Genomic DNA, 5,642 nt, shown 5'->3' with positions numbered 1-5,642 from the left:
TGGGTGAGAGGGTGGGGTACAGCTTTAAACAGCAGGGTGTGGAGGATTAGAGGCAGCTGTTGCTGTGTCGCAGAGCTGAAGATTTTATCCTTTTTTTTAGTTCATGTTAAATAAAAAGAATGATAAACATTTCAGTAGTAACCCCACTATGGGGAACAAACACCCTCCTACAGTCCTGCAGTAAGTATCCCATCAGACACTCCTGGAACACCGAGTCATAAGGAGGTTCTGGAACTTGGTCAGCCTGATTAATCAAACTCAGATCCTCCAGAACTCCACCAGAAACACAGCTGCTCTGGACCAAGTGTATTACAGTGAGGCCTCCTGTCCCGTCAGATATCCAGCCTACAGCAGCACGGCCAGCCTGATACACACAACTGAGGGCGCAGTGAACCAAATCACTACAGTGATATTTTTCTCACTAGGAGATGTCTTATTGCATTTATATAAGGGTTCATTCTGATAATCGTCGTGGCCTAGGTATGGCCATGAATGTCAAAAGGTGGCCAATGGTAAGGCTGTGTTTTGGCATTTAAGAGATTCTCGCTTTCAAAATTTTTAGGCAAACCTTCATCACATCATTGCTATCTCTCAGCCAGCCATCATGGTCTTTTTGTTTTTCTCACATTTTCAATCGCTTAAGTTGAAGTGCATAACCTCACATGGGATCAATCATGCAGAGGTTGCATTGGCATGTGAGTACTGCAGAATTAGTTTGATGAAGGTATATTTGTATAAAATGTCTTCATTTTGAACTTTTTCTATTTGACTGTGACATTCACTGTCATTAGGCCTGGGCAGTCATTTAAAATGGCCATCGTAGCAGAGTAAAAAAGGTTGTTTGCAGCAGTTCATGGGTAATTTAGATGTGAAAGATGAGATGTAAAACATGGAGATGCTATGGTGAGGTATGATAAGGATCAAGTCTTTAGTAAAATTTGCATTTGTGATGATATCTGAGGGAATTTGCAGACCTCATTTAACAGAGCGCGACAGAGAAAAATCAAACAGGCAGTGTGTGTGTGTGTGTGTGTGTGTGTGTTTGGTTTTTGTGTTGTGTAAGGCTCTTATCTGAAGGCCTCAGCCTGCTATGTGACCAGCGATTAAAAAAAAAACATGTTGGGATAGAAATTAAACCTCTTTTTGATGTACAAATGATGAAATGATATTTAGACCCCTGGAACTGAATATGAGTGATTGAGTGAGTGAGTGAGTGAGTGAGTGAGTGAGTGAGTGAGTGAGTGAGAGAGTGAGTGAGTGAGAAAATAATTGCTCAACCATCTGTAAGACTAATTTCTGAGACAGACCTGTTTAAAGAGGTTGAAGGCCAAAAGGAACAGCATTGACAAGTTTAGCTGATTGATTTCTTCATGGAACTCTCTGACTTAGCAGAACCTATAATATTCATTCAGCTTCATCATTTGTCCTCAGATGAAGAAGGGTGTACTGTTGAAGGTAACATGTGCACCACCTACAAACAAATAAACACAAATACTTCACCAAACACTATTTGAACTGATTATTATGGGTGGCAGTGCAGCATAGTGATAAGGAGCAAGGCTCCTAACTGAAAGGCTGCTGGTTTGATTCCCTGCTGTACCCTTGGGTAAGGTACTTAGCCCACAACTGCCTCAGTATATATGCAGCTGTTTAAATGGGTGACACAAAAAAAAAAAAAAAATGTAACCTCGCTGTAAAGTCTGTAAAACTGTAAAGTCGCTCTGGATGAGAGCACCTGCTAAATGCCAATAATGTAATGTAATGTAGAAAGAGTAATCACGTATACATAGTATGTATGTTTTCAAATCCAAACCTTGACTCTAGAAAAATTGAATAATTTCACGTATTTGAAGCATTTGTTGAAGTGGGAACGTCTATCCTCTGTTGATTGACTCTGAATTACTTTATGAAGATACAGTGAGCGATGAGCTAAAGCAGAAATGACACAGAGGCTAGAGGCAGAGCAGTGGAGTGGAAGTTGCGAAAGTAGCTGTACGACACGTCACCCGTTATGTTTTCTTTTTTTTCCTCACCATTTTAATCGCTGAAGTTTCAAACACTCACACAGACTCATATAAGCAAGTGGTCACAGGTATGTGTCAATACGATATCAGTATCGCCTAGTTCACTTTGTTACTACTTTATGTTTTCACAGTAACATTCGTATTATGCTTCGGGGGTCAGCAATGTGGCTAACGGTATCTTAAGATTTGAGCTTGTATTTCGACATCAGGCAGACTTGTTTGCATTTGAGAACGAATGGCTCATGAACCAGTACCAGTTCTGTGATGAATCTAATGACTAGCAGCTCGTTAGTGCAATACACCTGAACAAACACAAGCTTCAACTGAATGTCCAAAAAGAGCAAGTGTGCTGCACCGTAGCATTGCAGTGAGGAGCTGGGGTCGCAGCTTAACGGTTGCAGGTTTGACAGCACTGCCGCATTACCCATCGGCGAAATATTTAACCCAGAATTGCCTCAGTAAATATTCAGCCGTATAAATGGATAACGTAAAAATTATAATTTTGTAAGTCGCTCTGGATATGAGCGTGTGCTGAATGACAATAATGAGTCGCTGAAACTCGTTCAGGAACTCCTGTGCCAGTGACTGTACAAAACTCGGATAACAATACGTATGGAAATTTCCTTGACTTAAACCTTAAATTTAGTGATCAACACACAAATTCTATAAACGAGGTTACAGGGCCTGTAATCTGGTGGTTTCCAGATATATTACCACTGCTATTGTACCATTGGATAAACCCAGATTCCCTCAGGAATAGGTAAGATCTAAGCTTTGTAATTCACTCAAACTCACAGCATTTGCTAAGGAACAGTTTAATGTTCTGTATGTTGTACTAAACTCTGAATGGCCTTTTTACTTCTCTGTCATGGGACTCAGCATTGCCGAGTTCGTTGGTTTCTCACACCGACTCAATTCACCGTAATTACCTTGATATACTTGAAACAATTTTCATTAATATCAAAGCTTAGTATAAGATCTTATATAAGGGTTCAGTGGTTGTTCTCAATGGTCTGCATATGACCGTAGATATCAAAAGGAGGAAAAAATTATGAGGTTTGCACCACAGCTGACTTCGGGGTGAGTTTTTAAGAGTTGCTAACAGACTTTCACCTTAAAAGAACAAACCATCGACCGTCATAAACACATGCCATTATAATTTCTTGTTAGCTGAACAGGGAGTACGTATTCGTCATAGTAGATACTGAATAAGTTACTGCCTTAACATGCAGTGAACTATGAGCTGAATTAGAAATAAAGGACTGTGTGGGGAAATGGGTGTGATAGAATTTTGTTTAAAACTGATCATACAAGTGTGAAAAAACTACCGGCGTTGCTGCACAGACATGAGAACATTTTTTCTTTCTTTTTGAAAGCAGATGTTGAAGTGCAAAACTGCACACAGAACCATGCAGGCAAACAGAGTGGTCGCATTTGTGTGTAAGTACCGCTGAATCAATATTTTTACATGTTGTACCTGTTTCTTTGGTAATGTCATAATATCACTGCAAAAATAGAGCGTTTGCCATAATTTGCAACCATAATTACTTTGTATTTACAGGACACTGGGACAGAGGAATAAAACACTGATCATAAGAGATCATAAGATGATAAAGTATATATGTGTGTGCGTGTATATATATATATATATATATATATATATATATATATATATATATATATATATATATATATATATGTATGTATGTGTGTGTGTGTGTGTGTGTATGTATGCGTGTATTTTTAACATATACTCAATTATGTATTGTCATTCTTATTCTTTAATTGCTGCTACATTTGTGATATACTCTGTGCATGTATGAGTTCTATTCCCTGCATTTGCATTTGCATACAGTTTTCTAAAATACAATAAATACAATCTTACGTAAAGTTCTGGTGAAGTGAAGATAATTGCTGGTTATACTGTGACACTGTGCTGCATGTTAGTGAATAAGTCCTGTAAGCGTAGCTACAAAGGTGTAGACCTGCAGTGATCAATGACAAACATACCGTGGGTACAGAGACTTTTTCATGCATACAGTGATACTCTACGTTTACTTCTGGGCCCGTGGACTTTTTATCTATCAGTTTAGGGTATGAAATATGTCAAAAGTATTGGAAAATTCTCTACTCGTCAGTTTGGTCCTTTTCTTATCCCTAATTATTATGACTCATTAAGGTTGTTTAGAGTGGGAAAAACCGTCCTGTCTCGCCAGGCATTTTTTTCATACATTTAACAACACCGACGTGTTAAAAAGATAACGGTCGGATAGGGAAGATTCAAGATTTTATTTATCAGCGACCGCGTGAGACACGTTGTCACTCCGTCCGCAGGAAGAATGTCACAACTTACCGCTTTAATAAATTAATTTAAACATTTTGTTTTTGGCTATGGGGGTAAATTTTATTTGAAATGTAACGTAAATGACTTAAATGATAGGCTATTTCACACCATCTGTATGGTTCATGAATTCATGTGTAGTGTTGTGGAGACGGCGCCTGGGCAGTTGGAAAAGGAAACTTAACAATATGAACGATTAAATGCAGCAGCAGCCAAGAAAAAGACAGTCGCAAAATAACAGCGCGCGCAATTCTGCACTGGATCTGCAAGCTGCGGACTCGCGAGTGAATGATGGCTGTGCTCTCATGACAGACTGATCTCTGAGGTCTATGACGTGCCCAAAAGTTTAGAAGCTTGAGGAGCATAGAGAAGTTCAGCAGCTTTGATAGTTTTGAAACAAATGAAGCCGTATCAATAAAACATTAGCTGCGAATCAACACTTTTTAAAGATACTGCTGCCTTTTAAAAAATGTTTATGCCTACACCAAAGTCACTACAATGTAGATTCGTGCAGACGGTCTAATCCAATCAAACAGAGATACGATGATATGATATAGGGGAGAGCCGGGACGAAAGTAACACTTTTCAGATAAACGTCATTTTAAAAGATAACGTTACAGACAGAAACTGATTTTCATTGTGAGCAACAACTCACATGTGTGTTCTATGAATACCAGGTGCTATTTTGTACAAATGTGGAACAATTTCGGTATAATTTGACTTTGAACGGAAGTTGTGAATTGTTACTTTTGACCCTGTCAGGCGGGACAGAGGTAACACACGGGTGGGTCAAAAGTAACGCAACGGTATAAACTTGAATTGTTTATATTGTTCTTGTTTTTATAAAAAATGACAGTGTCCTTAATATGTAATTGCAATCATATTATGACCTTTATCTTAATAAAAAATAATTAAATTTCATGTTTAGAACACAGGGCCTAACAATCAATGATGCGCATCTGGATTTTTTTTTTTTTTCAGACCTATGTAGATCAGTCCATTAACACATTGCATTTCCTTAAATTCCTGCTTCGAATCATATTGAGTGATTTACAGTTAAATATAATTTATTTTAAGATGAGATCAACCATCTTAACCATCGTTGTTACAGAGGGACGAAAGAAACAACTGTTAGGCCTACAATCGTCCCGACAAAAACTCTGACATGGCACAATTCAGGATGTGTTAAAGTACTAATTAATCTGTCAAATGATCATGACTATGACACATGAAACAACAGACACAACTTGTCATTCAAAAAAAAAAAGTATGACGTA

Source organism: Megalops cyprinoides, chromosome 1 (assembly GCF_013368585.1).
Source record: "Megalops cyprinoides isolate fMegCyp1 chromosome 1, fMegCyp1.pri, whole genome shotgun sequence".
Lineage (NCBI taxonomy): Eukaryota > Metazoa > Chordata > Actinopteri > Elopiformes > Megalopidae > Megalops > Megalops cyprinoides.
Note: the sequence above shows the minus strand (reverse complement) of the source record.